This window comes from Macaca thibetana, chromosome 11, assembly GCF_024542745.1.
Source record: "Macaca thibetana thibetana isolate TM-01 chromosome 11, ASM2454274v1, whole genome shotgun sequence".
Classification (NCBI taxonomy): domain Eukaryota; kingdom Metazoa; phylum Chordata; class Mammalia; order Primates; family Cercopithecidae; genus Macaca; species Macaca thibetana.
The window spans coordinates 128,082,249-128,101,193 of record NC_065588.1 but is presented as its reverse complement, the minus strand read 5'-3'; the positions used below and the strand labels follow the sequence as shown (position 1 = coordinate 128,101,193).

General features: G+C 46.8%; 1 protein-coding gene across 5 annotated transcripts in view; it reads right to left on the bottom strand.

The window, feature by feature from the left end:
• Window positions 1-18,945, bottom strand: part of SFSWAP (splicing factor SWAP) — a 93,547-nt gene that overhangs the window by 50,196 nt on the left and 24,406 nt on the right. The gene's annotated exons all lie outside the window — the stretch shown is intronic.

The window sequence follows — 18,945 nt, the reverse complement described above, 5'->3', positions numbered from 1 at the left end:
AGTCTGCAACACAGTCACAAGAGCCTGTCCCCCGGCAAGATGCAGCCTTGCTTCTGCTCACTTCCAACCATGCTGTTTTCTAGATTTTTCTGATACAAAAATGTTGTCTGTGCCATACGCAATTTAAAAGAACCAGGCAGAGCCACAACACACATCCAAAGACAGATGGAAAGTGAACAGCATGAGGATGTTCAAAGCCACCAGACGTGAATATTCTCTAGACAAATTAATATTCTCCTTAACTTCAAAATGTGCAGGTTGGGAACAGTCTCCTCTCTTGCGGCAACCAGTCACCCCTTTGCTCACACGGCTCACGAAGGCCACCTATGCTCCTAAACGCACATGTGAGGAAACGCCTCTGGCTAGCTGCCTGCGCTGACATCAGCTTTCATTCTCCAGGCACACTGCTCCCTCCGTTCGTTCACACGTTAATCCGGAAACTACCCCCTCGGTAAGGCAGGTGCTCCTGGCAACCCCGGTGTCAACCCCCGGCCCCAGCAACACAGGCTGTGCGGGAATTTATCCAGTAAATAAAAGTTCCCAGGGGCACTGAGTCTGCGTCTGGACCTTTCCATCACAGAGAGTGATGTACGCCATCTTCCCCCCTATTCTGTGTACACATGCAGGTATCTGTAGGGCAGTGGCACGCTGTCTTAACAATTAAAAATCCTGTACATTTATCCTTTTTGGGGCTAAATGTTCAGAACCATGAATCGCAGAAGATTCAATGATTACTTATGAAATTTAATTTCCAGTCCTGTTGTAGATAAGCAAGTAGTTCTGACTACACACAGATTTAATTTCCTCTTTATTAGGAGATGGCAAAATTATTTTTCTAATTAAGAACTTTTATCTTCATTTTCAAATAATTCACCTTGAAACGATAACACTGAAAAACAGTGAAAGCTTAACCATGGTTTCCAGTAAGGTATGCTATGCAGAGAAACATTTCAGAAGTACGACTTAGACTCCCTTGACCTTTCCGTCATAGATTGGCGAGGCAGCATAATTCCTACGTACTGTCGGCATATTCTCCAGCTGCCAACGACTTATTTAAATTAATTACACACGATGAACTCCTAAACCGTCGTTCTGTAGCTCCATGTTATATACCAACCACCATGACACAGAAACAGCAATACTCCAAATTTTCAAAATAAGATAAGTGGGCTCAATGTACTCCACATTATCGTCTACACAGAAATATCTGAGTACCATCTCTGAGAAAAGGCCGGGGGCAAGGATGAAACCCTTGGAGGTCAATGGGAGGAGGCTGACAGCAGGGCAGGCACCGTCTCTGAGGTCCTACAGGGCAGGTCATTGGAGGTCAATGGGAGGAGGCTGACAGCAGGGCAGGCACCGTCTCTGAGGTCCTACGGGCAGGTCCTGTCTTCACTGCCTCTGTAGCCTCTGCGCTGAGCAGAGTACGTGCTGGACCGACGAACCGACCTGATAGTCCAACACTGATCGTCCAACACTGATCGTCCAACACTGATCGTCCAACACTGAGAGTCCAACACTGAGAGTCCAACACTGAGAGTCCAACACTGATCGTCCAACACTGATCGTCCAACACTGATTGTCCAACACTGATCGTCCAACACAGGCTTTCCTATCAAAATCAGGAATCCAAATATAAGCACGTGCTTCTGTAAGAGACGTCGTCGTCCCTGGAAGAGGGGAGCTGCTGCTTCCATCCACTCCCTGCTGGAGCCATCAGGCTACTGTGTATGGGCCAGGGTGAAGCCAGCACTCCAGGGGAGACAGCGCAGCCCACTGTGTGCTTGGCTCTGGGGAGGGCTGGGCGGAACCGACGCCACTACTGACTGGCTACTGTCAGGTCTCAAGCCTCCCACCTCAGCAGGAAGGACGGAAACCCCATGTCCTGCCCTGGACAGTCAGTCTCATCCCTAAAAAAAAGCCCAAATATGTTTTAAACTGGGGCCACAAAGGAAGGGATCTGAATTCATAAAAACAAACAAAACAAAACAGTTTATAATTATTTCAACTAGTAAGTACATATTACGCAACTCCAACCTGATACCTGCATTCTTTATGTAACTGTGTAAAGTGCAATCACCCTGGAACACAACAGAGATGAAGAAGTTATTTTCAAAGCTAAGCGCCATTTCTTTGAAAGAACCCGCAGACTGTTAGACTATATGACCTTCCTGAGCATTCCATCTTGTTAAATAAAAACGAAGTGTTAAAAAAAAATAGCAGTGCTGGCAAAATGGCAGACTACTCAGAGACTCATCCACTACAAACGTCAAAAACGTTGGCTAAAATATAATGAAAAATTTAGCCTGGGTGCAGTGGTTCACATTTATAATCCTGGCACTTTGCGAGGCTGAGGTGGGAGGATGCTTCAGGCCTGGGCAGTATTGTCAGACCCCATCTCCAAAAAATAAAATAAACTAGCTGGGTATGGTACACACCTATCGTCCCAGCTACTTGGGATGCTGTGGCAGGAGAATGGCGGGAGCCCAGGAGTTCGGGGCTGCATTGAGGTGTGATGGCACCACTGCGCTCCAGCCTGGGTGATAGAGTGAAGCCCTGAGCTGAGCTCACAAAAAGAAAAAAAGGCTGTCTCTAGGTGTAAAAATGAAACAAATCCCCAAATCTGAAAACACCTCCAGGGACATCCTAGCCTGGGTCCCCAACTTGCTTCAGAGGCTCCACACAAAAACCACCCAGGCTGACCATGCTCTGGGCACACCCTTGACCCAGACCCAGGAGATTCTCATGGAGGATAGCTGTGAAGCCGAGATACGCGCAGCCTCTGTGAGCCGGTCTGCTACTAGCCACTGCTGCTGTGACCTCTTCCCTGTGATTCTCTCCAAGGTTTTAATCAAATTTGAAAATCGTCCTGCTTCTCAAAAGGACTCCAAGAGAAATAAAGTATGTGCTGTTCAATGAGATGAAAACACTCATCTGTCGGCAGACGGTGGAATGTGGAACGTGGGGCGTGTCCTGTGGCACTGCCATGCTCCGAAGTGGCCCGGGAACCAGTGCCGCAGGGGTGCATGAATTCCGCTACACTGCTCTTGGGTTGCCTCTCCCAGATTCCCATTTCGTAGGGTATCAGGGATGTGAAGATCTGAGGGAGGACATCAGATCCATCCTTCCCCAGATGCTGTGGCCCTGGTGGGAGGCAGGACGGGCACAAGGCATCTGGAACAGCCCAGGGCCAGTCTCCTGAAGGGCTTCTGCCGCTTGCCCAGCCCGCCCCTTGCCCTGGTTTCTGGTCCCCAGGTCTCTATCCTTGGCACGGCCTCACAGGGTCTCTGCCTGCCACGAGAGGCCCCTATTCAGCTTATCTCCAGTGCCACTTCTTTTGGGAAGCCTCTGCCTCCTTGGCAGACTCAGGAGGCCTTTGCTCTGGGCTCACGTGGGACCTCACGTGGGACCCTGTACACAATGCCCTAAGGCGACTCCTGCGCCAGCCACCAGGACTGGGGTGCAGCTATGGCCCCAAGGACTCCACATCTCCAAATAGTGACCACAAAACCTCAGCAGCTCGCACAGCTCCTGGCATGAGCAGGCCCTCAGTAAGTGTCTAATGAGTGAGTTCATGCCAGCTAGTGGCATGGCCTGGGCTGCTTCTAAGATGCCTCAGTGCTAAAATATCCCGCAGTGACCATGAAGCTGCTTGACACATGCCCCACACAGTGGCAGCACCACATAGCTGACAGAACCCTTTAACTGGACTGAAGCCCTTTAAACTGACTAGCAACTACAGCACACAGGGATTTTGTACACAGCCCCTTGTATGTTGTATACAGCAATTCTCATGAACACTAAACTTTAAGAATTTCTGGACTAGAACAGGGTGAGAACAGAATTAGGATCTACGAGCTGGGCTGTAGTCTACAAACTGAAGTCTGGGCTGGCAAAAGTCACATCAGCTTTACAATAACTGTGCTATCACTAGTCATAAATGGGGGCGGGCACAGCGTGCCAACAATAACTGTGCCATCACTAGTCATAAATGGGGGCGGGCACAGCGTGCCAAGGGGCTCCTGCTGTCCTCAGGCTGCCACGACATGCAGGGAATCTCCTGGGCTTATCGTGAGGCTACTTCCCAACAACCTCACCATACACTGACAACACCGTGAAATGGAAAATGCACTGAATCCACCTGTAGCCTACCCAACATCATGGCACAGCCTCCCCTGCCTTAAATGTGCTCAGGGCACCTACAGTAGCTGATGGCTGGATGAAATCATCTAACACGAAGCCTATTTTATAATAAAGTTTTTAGCATCTCAAGTAATTTACTGATGCTCTACTGAATGCAAATTGCATTTGCCCCACCATCAAGTTGAACCCTCAGTAAGCTGGGACCACATATATTTTGTTAGGTTTGTTGCTGTTCTCAGGATTTTATATTGAATTTCCCAAAAAAGGACTAGGTTTTAAAGTAAGTTAAATGCTGATGTAATGTTACTCTAATAAACACTATGAGTACTATGAAAGCCTACTCCAAATAAATCCAAGAAAGGAATTCCAACAGGTACCTACACAGTCCCTAAAGGCAAGTATAGCTGTACGACGAGAACCAAGCTGCTTAAAAGCAGGAAGCACATTTGTAAGTCCTTCTTCCCCAATACTGCCTCCTCTGAAACATGCAGAGCTACTTAACACAGGTCAGAGAAATCTGCCTAATTATCTCCCAAGGCCCCTCTATTCAGCTGGCTTCTTACAAAAACCAGAGCCAGTTTCCTGGTATCTCCGCATGATCTTAATCTCGTGTAAATTCAACAGACAGAACAGAACTCCTGTGCTGAGAAGGTTCTTAGAGAGGAGGAGACTGGTGAGCAACCACCTTTCCGGAAGAACTAAGTCAGGGAAGATGAACAATGTGTGCATTAAGAATAAAAACAGGGTCAGGCGCGGTGGCTCAAGCCTGTAATCCCAGCACTTTGGGAGGCCGAGACGGGCGGATCACGAGGTCAGGAGATCGAGACCATCCTGGCTAACCCGGTGAAACCCCGTCTCTACTAAAAAATACAAAAAACTAGCCGGGCGTGGTGGCGGGCGCCTGTAGTCCCAGCTACTCGGGAGGCTGAGGCAGGAGAATGGCATAAACCTGGGAGGTGGAGGTTGCAGTGAGCTGAGATCGCGCCACTGCACTCCAGCCTGGGCGACAGAGCGAGACTCCGTCTCAAAAAAAAAAAAAAAAAAAGAATGAAAATAGGCTGGCCAGGTGGCTCATGCCTGAAATCCCAGCACTTGGGGAGGCCAAGGTGCAGGGATCACTTGAGGCCAGGAGTTCCAGACCAGCCTGGCCAACGTGGTGAAACCCGTCTCTACTAAAAAACACAAAAAAATTAGCTACTTGGGAGGCTATGGCAGGAGAATCACTTGAACCCGGGAGATGGAGGCTGCAGCCAGCTGAGATCAGGGACAGACTGCCTCCAAAAAAAAAAAAAAAAAAAAAAAAAAGAATTAAAATAGTTAAGAGTTCTATGGAGATAAGTATAGATATTCTGAAAAAACACACCTATCCGAGTAAGCCCCTGGGTGTCAGCCAGGCAAATGTCACTAGCTGAGCATATCTGAGAGGCAGCAACAAGCCAGCCCTCCTGTCTCCCGGCTCTCCAGCCATCCAGAGCCAGACGTGGCCTCGCTGCTCCCACAGCCCCAGGCTCTTCCTCAGCACCAGCCATGCCTCTATCTCCTTTCCTGGATCTCTAAATCCTGTTGACAGGGACTCTTCTAAGTTCAATGGCTTTAAATTCTATTTATACCTGATGGCTGCAGAATTCACATCTCCAGCCCTGAGCTGAACTTGAACTTGTGCGTTAACCACCTACTCAATGTTCCCACTGGGACGTCTCATCCATATTTCAAGTTGAATGTGTCCAGAACAGAGCCCCTGATTTCTCCCATGCCTCTCTTCTGTAGTCCCTCAACACAGGAGGTGGCCACACCCCTCGTCCATCCAGTCCATCTGTCAGACCCCATGGCTGATGCCCCATGATTCAGCTCTGCGACCTGCCCTCCAGCTCCAGCACCTCCTGCCCTCCACGTGCACAGCTCTGCCCCGGGCTTTTCCGCCCTTGCCTCCACAGTTTCTGCCTGAATCCCTCCCACGGTGACCTCTCTCAACCAGGGTCAAGCTAAGTCCCTTGTCTGGGAAGCCCTCCTGCAAACCCACTTGCCTGCTTCTCCCACCTCATGTCCCATTGCTGTCCCATCCCCCACCCTGCACATGGTAATTGCTGGGCTCACCTGCACTTCCTCTGGTCTCTGGTCACAGGAGGCCTCCCCGACCCATGATGCCAGCACTGCTGGCCTCCCCAGAACCCTGGTCCCCTTGTCATGGCCACTTTCTCCATCGCTTTTAGTCACGTGTCCACTGTCACTGTCTGGCTCTGCCCTCCAGAACATAAGCTCCATGGCAGAAGGAGCTTTGTCCACTGTGTTCCTGGCATGGCAGAGCATGATGCAAATCGCTCAAAGCCTGTACAAGTTACACAGGAGAGAATGGGAATGAACATGGCATGAGATTTTGTTGTTTTTTTTTTTTGAGATGGAGCCTCGCTCTGCTGCCCAGGCTGGAGTGCAGTAGTGCAATCTCAGCTCACTACAAGCTCCACCTCCTGGGTTGATGCCATTCTCCTGCCTCAACCTCCCCAGTAGCTGGGACTACAGGCGCCCACCACCATACCTGGCTAATTTTTTGTATTTTTAGTAGAGACAGGGTTTCACTGTGTTAGTCAGGATGGTCTCAATCCCCTGACCTCGTGATCTGCCAGCCTCAGCTTCCCAAAGTGCTGGGATTACAGGCGTGAGCCACAGCGTCTGGCCGGCATGAGCTTCTCCATGGCAGTAAAGGCTCCTGCAGATGGTGGCACCCAGCACCCACATTCTTAGGGAAAGTCATACCCATCCAGCAATTCTAGGTCCTTCCAAACTACCTGTCAAATGGGAGGGCAACATTAAGGTATTTTCAGATATCCAAGAATTTAAAAAACTTTGTGTTCCTATGTACCCTTCCTTGGAAAACTACTGGAGGATGTGCTCCAGCAAAATACAGAAGTAAACATACAAACAACAGTAACAGGAACGAACACAGGAAAGAAAGACAAGTCACAGAAAAGTACTGGCTACAGGCTCAGAACACCACTGTTCCAGGCGGGGGACACAGAAACCCAGCTGTCAATTTCACCAAATGCACACTGCAAACAAATGACCCACACACCAGAGAAGCTGGCTCCACCTGGATCCAGCAGCAGCAAATGAGGCATCAAAAGTCAAGACCTGCTTAAAAGATGGCACCATTACGTGAGTCTACACTACAACAGCGCTGTAGGTCCTCAGCGAGGAAGTCAGCACAGCTCCGTCTGAGAACCGCCCCTCTTGCCTGCATTCCCTTCCAATCTTTGTCCACACGCACACTGACTTCTCAGAGATAGAGTGGGCTGCATTGCGAAGATGATGTGCACGCTCCCAGTACTCACCTGAGAGCTCTCCAGTTCAGGCTAATGGTTCACCACCATATGCAGTCATCGGTAATACTAGGCATGTACACGTATTAGTGTGTCAAACAGAACATGCAATATGCAGCAAATTTCCTAGACCATAACCGACGTTCGTTTATTTCCACTTAATTTTCAAGCTGGATTCTAGGAGGAAGCTGCTGAGAGCAGATTTACCCTAGCAGTGCTGGTGAGCCAGGTAGCCGCCTGCTCTGAAGCCCACAGCCTGACCTGCTGCCAAGAGCCACTGTTCCCGGCAGGCTTATTCGACTGCTGGATCAATGTCAGAATACATTGTTATCATGGCAATTCCACTATTTAGTGTAAAATTCTACAATACTACTTTTTTTTTTTTTTGACAAAAAAAAAAAAAAAAAAAAAAAAAAAAGCCTTACTAAAAGTTTTACTACCATCTGAAGATACAGATCCCTGAAAGAGGCATTTTTAGTTCCTTCAGACTGTGGCAGACTGTTGATTTGAGACTCTTACTCTGCTTACGGTTAGAGTGCTGCCTTATTCACAGTGAAGACCTGCACCCCAGGAGAGGTTCAAATTCTATGCATGGAAATGTCAGGCATTGACAACACAATTCAAGAATAATTGTTTTTATTACTGAATTCTGCATTCTCAAGAGTGAGGCAGTGCCTAATACACCCAGGGGATGTTAGAAACCTTCAAGGTCTTCTAGAAGTGAATGAGAGAAAACAGGGCTGAGAAACTCTTTCTCCTTCTGCAAGTTTCTCTTTTCCACTCAATTATCTCCATTCTCAAGACTTCTGACTTCATCTCCTGAACTCAGATAATTTTCAAGAATTCCTAAAAGACCCCTTCTGGCAATAGTTTGTTTTAGGCAGGGTGGTTACCTATTAGCTCTCTATAACATAAATCTCATATTGCAAGAATAAAAATGGTAAAACAAACCAAAAACTCCTTAAGATGTAAGCCCACAGTTTTTAAGAAAATATGACTTCCTTCCCATCCTCCCACACTTAAAAGCATTTATTATTTGGCTCATCACACATTGTGTCCAAATATTTTCCAACTGAGATAAAACAGTGATATAGTTTGGCCGTGCCCCCACCCAGATCTCATCTTGATTTGTAACTAGCACAATTCCCATGTGTCGTGGGAGGAGCCTGATGGGAGGTGACAGAATTATGGGGGTGGGTCTTTCCTGCACTGTTGTCGTGTTAATGAATGAGTCCCACAAGATCTGACAGTTTCAAAAACAGGAGTTCCCCTGTACAGGCTCTCTTTGCCTGCCGCCATCCATGTAAGACATAACTTGTTCCTCCTTGCCTTCCGCCATTATTGTAAGGCCTCCCCAGCCATGTGGAACTGTTAAGTCCATTAAACCTCTTTTTCTCTACAGTCTCAGGTATGTCTTTATCAGCAGTGTGAAAATGGACTAATACAGTAATTTGGTACCAGAAGTGGGGGACTGCTGAAAAGATAACCCCAAAATGTGGAAGTGACTTTGAAACTGGGTAACAGGCAGAGTTTGGACAGTTTGGAGGGCTCAGAAGAAAACAGGAAAGTGTGGAACTTCCCAGATATTTGTTGAATGGCTTTGCCCAAAATGCTGACAGTGATAGGAACAGTAAGGTCCAGGCTGAGGCGGTCTTAGATGGAGACGTGGAACTTGTTGGGAACTGGGGCAAAGGTGACTGGTTATGTTTTGGCAAAGACATTGGTGGCGTTCTGCCCCTGCCCTAGAGATCTATGGGACTTTAAACTTGAGAGAGATGATTTAGGGTATCTGGTGAAAGAAATTTCTAAGCAGCAAAGCACTCGAGAGGTGACTTGGGTGCTGTTAAAGGCATTCAGTTTTATAAGGAAACAGAGCATAAAGGTCTAGAAAATTTGTAGTCTGACAATAGAAAAGAAAATCCCATTTTCTGGGGAGAAATGCAGGCTGGCTGCAGAAATTTGCATAAGTAACCAGGAGCCAAATGTGAATCCCCAAGACAGCGTGGAAAATGTCTCTAGGACACGTCAGAGGTCTTCATGGCAGCCCCTCCCATCATAGGCCTGGAGGCCTAGGAGGAAAAAATGATTTTGTGGTCCAGGCCCAGGGTCCCTGTGCTGTGTGCAGCCAAGGGACTTGGTACCCTGTGTCCCAGCTGCTCCAGCTATGACTAAAAGGGGCCAATGCATAGCTCGGACTGTGGCTTCAGAGGGTGGAAGCCCTAAGCCTTGGCAGCTTCCATGTGGTGAGCCTGCGAGTGCACAGAAGTCAAGAACTGAGGTTTGGGAACCTCTGTCTGGATTTCAAAGGACGTATGGAAATGCCTGGATGCCTAGGCAGAAGTTTGCCGCAGGGGCAGGGCCCTCATGGAGAACCTCTGCTAGGGCAGTGCGGAGGGGAAATGTGGGGTTGGAGCCCCCAAACAGAGTCCCTACGGGGGTACTGCCTAGTGCAGCTGTGAGAAGAGGGCCACCACCATCCTCCAGACCCCAGAATGGTAGATCCACCAACAGCTTGCACCATGTGCCTGGAAAAGCCAGTCACTCAACACCAGCCTGTGAAAGCAGCCGGGAGGGAGGCTGTACCCTGCAGAACCACATGGGCGGAGCTGCCCAAGACCATGGGAACCCACCTCTTGCATCAGCGTGACCTGGATGTGAGACATGGAGTCAAAGGTCATTTTGGAGTTTTACGATTTGATGGCCTTGTTAGATTTTGGACTTGTACAGGGCCTGTGCAGCCCCTTTGTTTTGGCCAATTTCTCCCATATGGATGGTTGTATTTACCCAATGCCTGTACCCCGATTGTATTTAAGAAACAACTAACTTGCTTTTGATTTTATAGGCTGATAGGCAGAAGGGACTTGTCTTGTTTCAGGTGAGATGTTGGACTGTGGACTTCCGAGTTAATGCTGAAATGAGTTAAGACTTTAGGGGACTGCTGGGAAGGCATGACTGATTTTGAAATGTGAGGATGTGAGACTTGGGAGAGGTCAGGGAGGGGGTAATGATATGGTTTGGCTGTGTCCCCACCCAAATCTCATCTTGAATTTTAATACCCACTATTCCCACATACTGTGGGAGGAAACTGGTGGAAGTGAGTGAATTATGTGGGCAGGTCTTTCCTGCGTTATTCTCGTCATAGTGAATGAGTTTTATGAGATCTGATAGTTTTAAAAACATGAGTTTCTCTGCGCAAACTCTTTGCCAGCCACCATCCATGTAAGACATGACTTGCCCCTCCTTGCCTTCTGTCATGATTGTGAGGCCTCCCCAGCCGTGTGGAACTATAAGTCCATTAAACCTCGTCTTCTCAGTCTCTGGTATGTCTTTATCAGCAGTGTGAAAACAGACTAATATAAACCGTAAGGCTATCCGTATCACAACACAGAATGGTTTCCAATGATCTGTTAACGGGTTCTTATATGCCAAGACCTACTTGAGAAAATCAACACTTAACATGCAGTCCATCACAACCACACTGTATTCTGTTGCAACTTCCAGATGACCTAGTATCTTAAAAAAAAAAAAAAAAAAAAAAAAAAGTTCCCCAACAAGAGAAGACTCGTTTTGACATCACCGAATTGGATTTGGGAAACCCGAATGAATTCTGTAGTGATGCAAGATTATTCTACTTGTCAAGTTGGGAAACTACAAAAATGAATCTGTTTTGGGCATTTAACCAGCTATTTGGAATTTTAGCCCACTGTGCTTAAAAGTCACCTCTTTTTGGCAAATAAAACTTTCCTCTAGAAAAAAAAAAGGCCTGTCTCTAAACATTACTTACCATTTTCATCAGTGACCCTCAGTAAAAAGTTTTCAATTTTTAATGCTGTATTGAGGTTTTGAAGATTTCTTACATAAAAATAGTTGTGGGTACAGAGAGCAAGTGGCTGAAGTGGGACCTGGGCCCCACCACAGAGAGAAGCAGGCAGAAATGCCATTGACCTGCAGTGGGGATCTTGCCAGTGAGGAGAAGGGGGCTTGTGGACTGGGGGGCCCTGCTTGACGGACAAGCTGTGATACTCAAGAACGCCTCTCTCTGTGGGTCCCTCACTGGGGGAAGGAAATGCACCAGGACATTTTTAAAATCTCACAGAAGACAGCAGAGGACAGGTCTTCCCAAGAAGGCTGCTGGAAGGGAAGACAAAGGAGCTAAGAGAAGGTGAGAGAGCATCAAGGAGAATCCACCCATACCAAGAACACACAGGCTCGCACACCAGGGAAGGAAGAGCGCCAGATGGCATGAGACCCCGCACACGCCCCCAGGAAAAGCAGCAGAGGGAAACAGCATGGCACGTGAATGGCAACTCAGGCTGAAGAAGCGTTAACCCGAGGAACCTCTGAGCTCTCTGAGCCACAGACGCATCTGGGAAGACAGGAGTTCAACAAAACACAAAAATAAGGTAACACAACCACATGCAATAGAGGGGGAGGCTGTGAGGCAGGGTCCAGCAGGCGCTCTCCCTGTTCTTGTACAGCCATCAGCAGAACGGTGTTTACTGGCTTTTTTCTCTTTTGAGACAGGGTCTTGCTCTGTCACCCAGGCTGGAGCACAGTGGCACAACCATTGCTCCCTGCAGCCTGGAACTCCTCGATGTCCTCTCCACTGCCAACCCCCACACCTCACTTTCCCCAGCAGCCGGGACCACAGGTGTGCGCCATTATGGTCACCTAATTTTCTTAATTTTTTTGTAGAGAAAGTCTCACTATGTTGCCCAGCCTGGTCTTGACCTCTTGAGCTCAAGAGATCCACTCACCTTGGCCTCCCTAAGTGCTGGGACTATAGGTGTGAGTCACCATGGCTGGCCTGGTTTTTACATATTTAAATGGTTGAAAAAAATACAAACAAACAAAAGAATAATATTTTATGACGTCAAAATTACATGAAATTAAAACCTTAGGCCGGGCACGGTAGCTCATGCCTGTAATCCCAGCACTCTGAGGGGCCGAAGCGGGTGGGTCATGAAGTCAGGAGTTCCCAGCCTGGCCAAGACGGTGAAACCCCGTCTCTACTAAAAATACAAAAATTAGCTGGGTGTGGTGGCAGCGCCTGTAATCCCAGCTCCTCGAGAGGCTGAGGCAGAGAACTGCTTGAACTCGGGAGGCGGAGGTTGCAGTGAGCTGAGATCCGGCCACTGCACTTCAGCCTGGGCGACAGAGCGAGACCCCATCTCAAAAAAAAAAAAAAAGAAATGAAAACCCTCGTATCCATCAATTAAGCTTTAGTGAAGCCCTGCCACACACACGGGTCTACGACCATCTGCAGCTGCCTCCACACCCCAGGGACAAAGCAGGGGCTGCATACAGGCTGGGCAGCTGCAGGGCTGAAGACATGCACCTTTATATAGAAAGGCCGTGGAGCTTTGCTGTAAAGCTTAGAAAACCAGCCGAGCATCCAAACAATACCATTGCAGAACCAGTGGAATTTAAACGACAAGGAATAGACATGGCTGAAAAGAGTCGCTGAGAGGGAAGACAGACACAGTCCTGCCGAGTGCCAAAGAGAAACACAGAAGAAGGGTGACCCGAACCAAGAGACTGCGGCCCTCAAGCAGAAGCACCAATGCATGGGACAGGAAAGGTGCTCGAGGCACAACCGAAAAGAGCTTCCCGGAAATGAGAACTGAATCTTTGACTGAAAGGTGTACAATATAGTCCCTGAAAAATGGGAAATCAAGTTAATAAAATTTAAGGGCAAAGCGAGACTTCCTCAGATGTTGGGTCAGAAAGAGCATCCGCCTCCCAGGGCAGGGTAGGGAAGACAGGGCTGGCCTCGCCCTTTCCATAGCAACGTTCAGTTCCACTTCTGAATCCCAGGCAAGCGACTCGGTGCATCATTCCCTGCAAATTGCTATTTATGTTACAAGGCAGCCGAGAAAGATGTTCAAGCATGAAAAAACTCAGAGAGCAGCACAGGAGCAATGAATGCAAACCAACCAATGAACAAACCCAAATAAGCAGTCATGACCCACCCAGCTGCCCTGGGCCACCCTGCCGAGCCGTGGAAAACAGTATCAGATGCCAGTTCCCAGAGACCTGAGAGGCCCACAGCATTACTTAAAGAGTTTTATACCCAGACAAGCTGTCCTGTTCCCATAAAGGTCAAACGCAGGCATTTTTCAAGAGGCAGAAATTCATGAACTACAGCCCTTGTAAAAATGTGCTTGTTTATGAAATTCAAATGACCAAGAAAACATGAATTGAATAAATAACTCAAAAGGAGAAGCTGTGGGGAAAAAACAAATCCAGTCAACCATAAAAATAAAATTAAGCAACTGGGGGCCAGGCACGGTGGCTCATGCCTATAATCCCAGCACTTTGGGAGGCCAAGGCGGGCAGATCACGAGGTCAGGAGATCAAGATCATCCTGGCTAGCACAGTGAAACCCTGTCTCTAATAAAAATACAAGAAATTAGCTGGGCATGGTGCTGGGAGCCTGTAGTCCCAGCTGCTTGGGAGGCTGAGGCAGGAGAATGGCGTGAACCCAGGAGGCGGAGCTTGCAGTGAGCCGAGATCGTGCCACTGCACTCCAGCCTGGGCAAGAGAGCAAGACTCTGTCTCAAAAAAAAAAAAAAAAAAAAAGCAACTGGGAAATAACAGAATGCAAACACTATTTATAAACTCTCATAATTTAAAAATATTTCTATAAAGGAATCAAAGTCAAAGTCATATATATAGTATATTAACTGTTCTACTCACTCTTCAATATATTTCTGTATCAGCATATTCAAATCAATCTTACATTTTAAATGGTTACACAACTAAGCAGCTCTCATATCCCCGTGGTGACAATGCAGCAATGCATACGGCACAATGTTTCAGAAGGCAACTGCTCAGTCACTGGTAATACTTTGAACAAATGCATATACTCTTTGAACTAGCTGTTTATTTTCTAAGATTTTTATCTTGCATATAGGATTATACCGTGTTAGTGCTTAAAAGCAATAAGTAATTGGCAGGCCACAGTGGCTCATGCCTGTAATCCCAGCACTTTGGGAGGCCAAGGTGGGTGGATCACTTAAGCCCAGGAGTTTAAGATCAGCCTGGGCAACATGGCAAGACCCTCTAGAAAATTCATCTAAAAAATCAGCCAGGTGTGGTGGCACATGCCTGTGGTCCCAGCTGCTCAGGAGGCTGAGGTGGGAGGATAGCTTGAGCCTGGGAGATTGAGGTTGCAGTGAGCCAAGATCCCGCTACTGCACTCCAGCCTAGGCGATAGAATGAGACTCTGTCTCAAAAAAAACACACACAAAAAAAACACAAAGAGTGTTCATTACAGTATTGGAAAAGCAGAAATAATTGGAAATCATAAATAATCAAATTATCAATTAATAGAGGGCTGTTTCATAATAAATCTATATGACAGGATACTAAGCAGCTGCTACAGCGAGGAGAGAGAAATCTACATGCACTGATACACAAAGATGTTCGATAGATATTAAATGCAAAGAAAAAGTTGAAAAATTCTAACAAAAATCAGGAAAAATACACAGCTTTATAAAACATCTACAATGACAACCTCTCAATGGTCTCCTGACCTTTTTTCAGAACTGAATTCTTTAGGCATAAAGGAAACTTTCATCCGAAGTTCCACAGTTACTTCACTTTTAGATTGCAGGCTCTTCTGTTTAAGTAAAATTAAGTTTATTTTCACTTTAACGTAAGTATTTCTAGAGACACAGCCAACATTTTAATTGATATTCATGCATAAAGATGATCTTTGTGTTCCACAGATAACAAGCTTCTTTCTTTCCTTTTTATTTAGCACGATTACCTCAGTCTTTTCCACTTTGCTAATGATGTTCACTAATGGCTATTTCTGGATGGTGGAATCTTGCGTAATATTTTTGCTTTCTTTCTTCTTCTCTTGACATACAATAAAATCATTTTTAAAAACGGGTTTGGAAAGTAAGAACTTCAAGGTCATGATTTGCAGGAAAAATATACCATAAACAGCAAAGACACATTTAAAAAACCGGGACCAAGCTAGAAAATATCTATAGTAGCCACGTGCAATGGTTTAATTTCACTGCAGATATTTATAAAATAAATATTAAGAAAAACTGAGTTGGCATTTTATTTAAAAAACCATAGGCTATCACAGTGGGCAGTATTTCACTATTACTGCCGCCTGCATAATTAATTTTATTATTTATACTCTTCTGTAAGGATTTATAGGTAAATAGCAGGAGACAACTAAGTAATGAAAAATAAAGAGCATGAAAAGTGGTTCATTGTCAGGCTAATTAACACATGAAATAAATTGTTAGTTTTACACATCCATATTTAATGAGCTTGTAGAAAAATCATTTTATATACATATATATATGTAAAATTCTGCTGGACTTTAAGGAAAAAAATAGATGCTTTTCTTTTCAGGCTGCCAAAATGTAGGAAAATCTCTATCGGTAGGAAGTAAGTAAGAAAGAATGACTGAGTGTATCCTAAGGTAATTATTAAATACCAGGCCACATGAAAGCCAGAAAAGCTTAGTGACCCAACAGCCCCCGCGAGACACAGCAGTACTGGGCATGCCAGTCTTCACGGGGAAAAGGATGTTACAGGGACCGCTTCCGCCTAAACAAAATACACTGAGCAGATGAAACACCTCAAAATTATAAAAGCATGTATTATTAAAATACAGAATTGTAAGGAATTAATTCAGGATACTAGTTTAGTCTCAAAATAAGCACCATGTCAATCTGCATGTTTTGAGGCAACGAGTCACGCTGAAAAAATTCAAGCAGCACGAACGGGCAGGTGAGACTGCGACCTCATCCTTTCAGTTCCCCTCTCTGTGCTGGCCACCGGTCCTTCTTACCTGTCCTTTTAGGTGCTGATACAGAAGCACGTACAGACACTTCCCTCCCCTTCTGACGTGAACAGACTGCCTTGTGCTGCCCTCCTCTTGAGTCACCTCGTCTTCATCCTCAGGAAGAGGCATTCCGGCGGGCAGCCCTGCAATACTCGGGTCCTGGCTCACCCCCAGAGCCCTGCAGCCCGCCTCGAGAGCGCACCAGAGGGACTCCATTAGTCCTCCACTGAGGACGTGGGTCGTCTCAGGCTTTTGCTACTACTAAAATCGTACTATGATGAATATCTAGTGGCTATGTTCGCTATGTTGAACAAAGCCATGTTCACCCACACATTAGTAAATGAGAGTAGACATCCTGGGTTGGAGGCATGTGTGTTTTAGACTGATTGCCCGCTGGCCCTCCACATGTACCACATCGCTGGTACAAATCTACACCCCCACCAAGAATAAACGTCTGTCACCTTTTCTCTCTCTGCTTAAGTGACAGCTGAAAAATGGCACGTCATTGTAGGTTTCCTCTGCATTTATTTAATCTCTATTATTAAGGTACCCAAACTTGCATATACAAAATAACATTCTAACAGCCTAGAAATCTTCGTCTTCTCCTAAGTCTTAGACCTGCAGAGTGTTCTGTGCGCCTGTGAGCGCGCTCCTTTCTACTGTAATACGAAGCCTCCCATCCTAACACATTCGCTGCAGCTGAGCTGAACCAAAGCGCTGGAGTGGTGGTCACTACGGATTTCAGGCTCTGCAGTCAACAGACACAATGTCTGTGAGAGGCAGTGAGGGTGAGCCTGTAAAACCGTACAGGCATTTTTACCTCTGTGATTTATTCACACTGCAGATCATGCTTCTACTGGACTATCAGACTTTTTTCCTATTTGATTGTAAAAGCTGTTTAGACATACAGGCTTTTTTTTTCCCCTCAAATTTTTTTTAATTAGTTGAACATAACTGCTGACTGAAAATAGATGATTCTTCATTCTGCTGAAGCATCCTTACTTTCCTAAGAATTTCCACAACTGGCATTTACATCTGGAAGTGACTCTGATATGGGTAAAAGTGAGGCTTTAATGTGATGTTTTCCAAATAGCTCTTCATGTCTTAGAACATCCCTTCCTGTTAGCTTGGTGTTTCCTTTTCTCCGTCCCTATTTTTATTTGGATCTGTTTCTGGGGACTCATTCATCCCTTCCCACTGCAGGGCCTGTGGATTTCTGTGCTGGTGCCGCCTTGTGTGAGACACACGCAGAAGCTTCCTGGCTAGAATGACAGCTCCATCTTGCTGGGTTGGCCGGTGCCATGACAAACACCAGGGTAGAAGGGGCGTCTCTTCAGAAGCCTGGGCCTTTTTGCTTTTAACATTAGAGTCTTTCTCTTATTTTTTCCAGTTAAACTTACTGTAATTACATGTTTGATGAAAATTTATGCAACCGTAAAACTTGAGAGATGAGAATGATCATTTCTGTGAAAATGAAGCTGAATACTTTGAGAAGATGGACAAAAAGTCACCTGCTTTAAGAAGCCATAGTGCAACTTGAAGAGGGAGAAGTAACCATCAAGTCCTTGAACTACTGTAAGTCCAGCATCACTTTACAGAAATCCAGACTGGAGGTTAGGGCTCTGCTGGCTGGGTGCAGCTCACATGAGGACCACAGGACGCCGAGACCAAGGGAACAGCAATAGACGAGCTGAGGCCCAGCAGATGTTCACGGTTTGGGTCCACACACAGCATGTGCAGACCTGTTTTAACCACCTATTTTGCTTAAAGCGCCAACTACAAGGCTCGAGAGACCTTCGGTGGCAGCATAACACTTTATGATCACGTGGACCCTCCATCATTTGTTTCTCAAACTCTCCCTGGGGCTCACAGGAGCAATGGGAAACCTCCCAAACGTTCCAGAATTAACTGGTGTCCCATTCAGAATACGATAGAGTGCTTCTGCTATTTAAATTAATACCCTAATGGTACAAATGGGAAAACTGAGGCCCAGAGAAGCAAAGCAAAGGGCTCAGCGTCATCCAGCCACAGCAAAGCCCAACTGCAAAGGCCGTCCTGGGAAAGCGCGCAAATCTTCTGTCGCGGGCGCGCAGGAATGATGCACAGCCCATGGCTACGACGGCTCTCTTCGCTAGGTGAGGTTGTGGGGACTTGATTTTTCAGCTTTTTTGTCATATCCAAGTTTCCCTTGTCCCCCAAACCCAAATACTTGTCACTGCTTCCAGCCAGCAAAGCCTCTCGCCAGCTCTCTGGGGAGTCCGAGTGCCTGTGGCCACGCGGTTCCACTGCTGCCTCCCGCTTTTGTGACTGTGTGGCAACAGCTCGCTGCTAAGGTTATGGTATGAGCGTCACCTTCACGGACAGCTGCTTCCGGCCTGACCTGTCTGTCTCTTGGAGCAGGCCCCCCGCACTGCCCCACCCCGCCCCCATGCGCCATGCCAGCTGAGGTGGTATCTGTGGCTGCGGCAGCAGCTTCGTCATGTTTGAATGCCTGCTCCTCAGCATACACGTGTGTGTACACGTGCGCACGGAGAGAGAGCCGGTTCATCTCACGTGTCAGTTGGATCCAAGGTACCTGTGCAGGTGATTTCTCCCAGGAAGCACCAGGTACTTTTGGAACTTCTGCTCTTCACTTTCCTGAAGTTACTTGGTGAATGTTCCTGGGATCCCCGT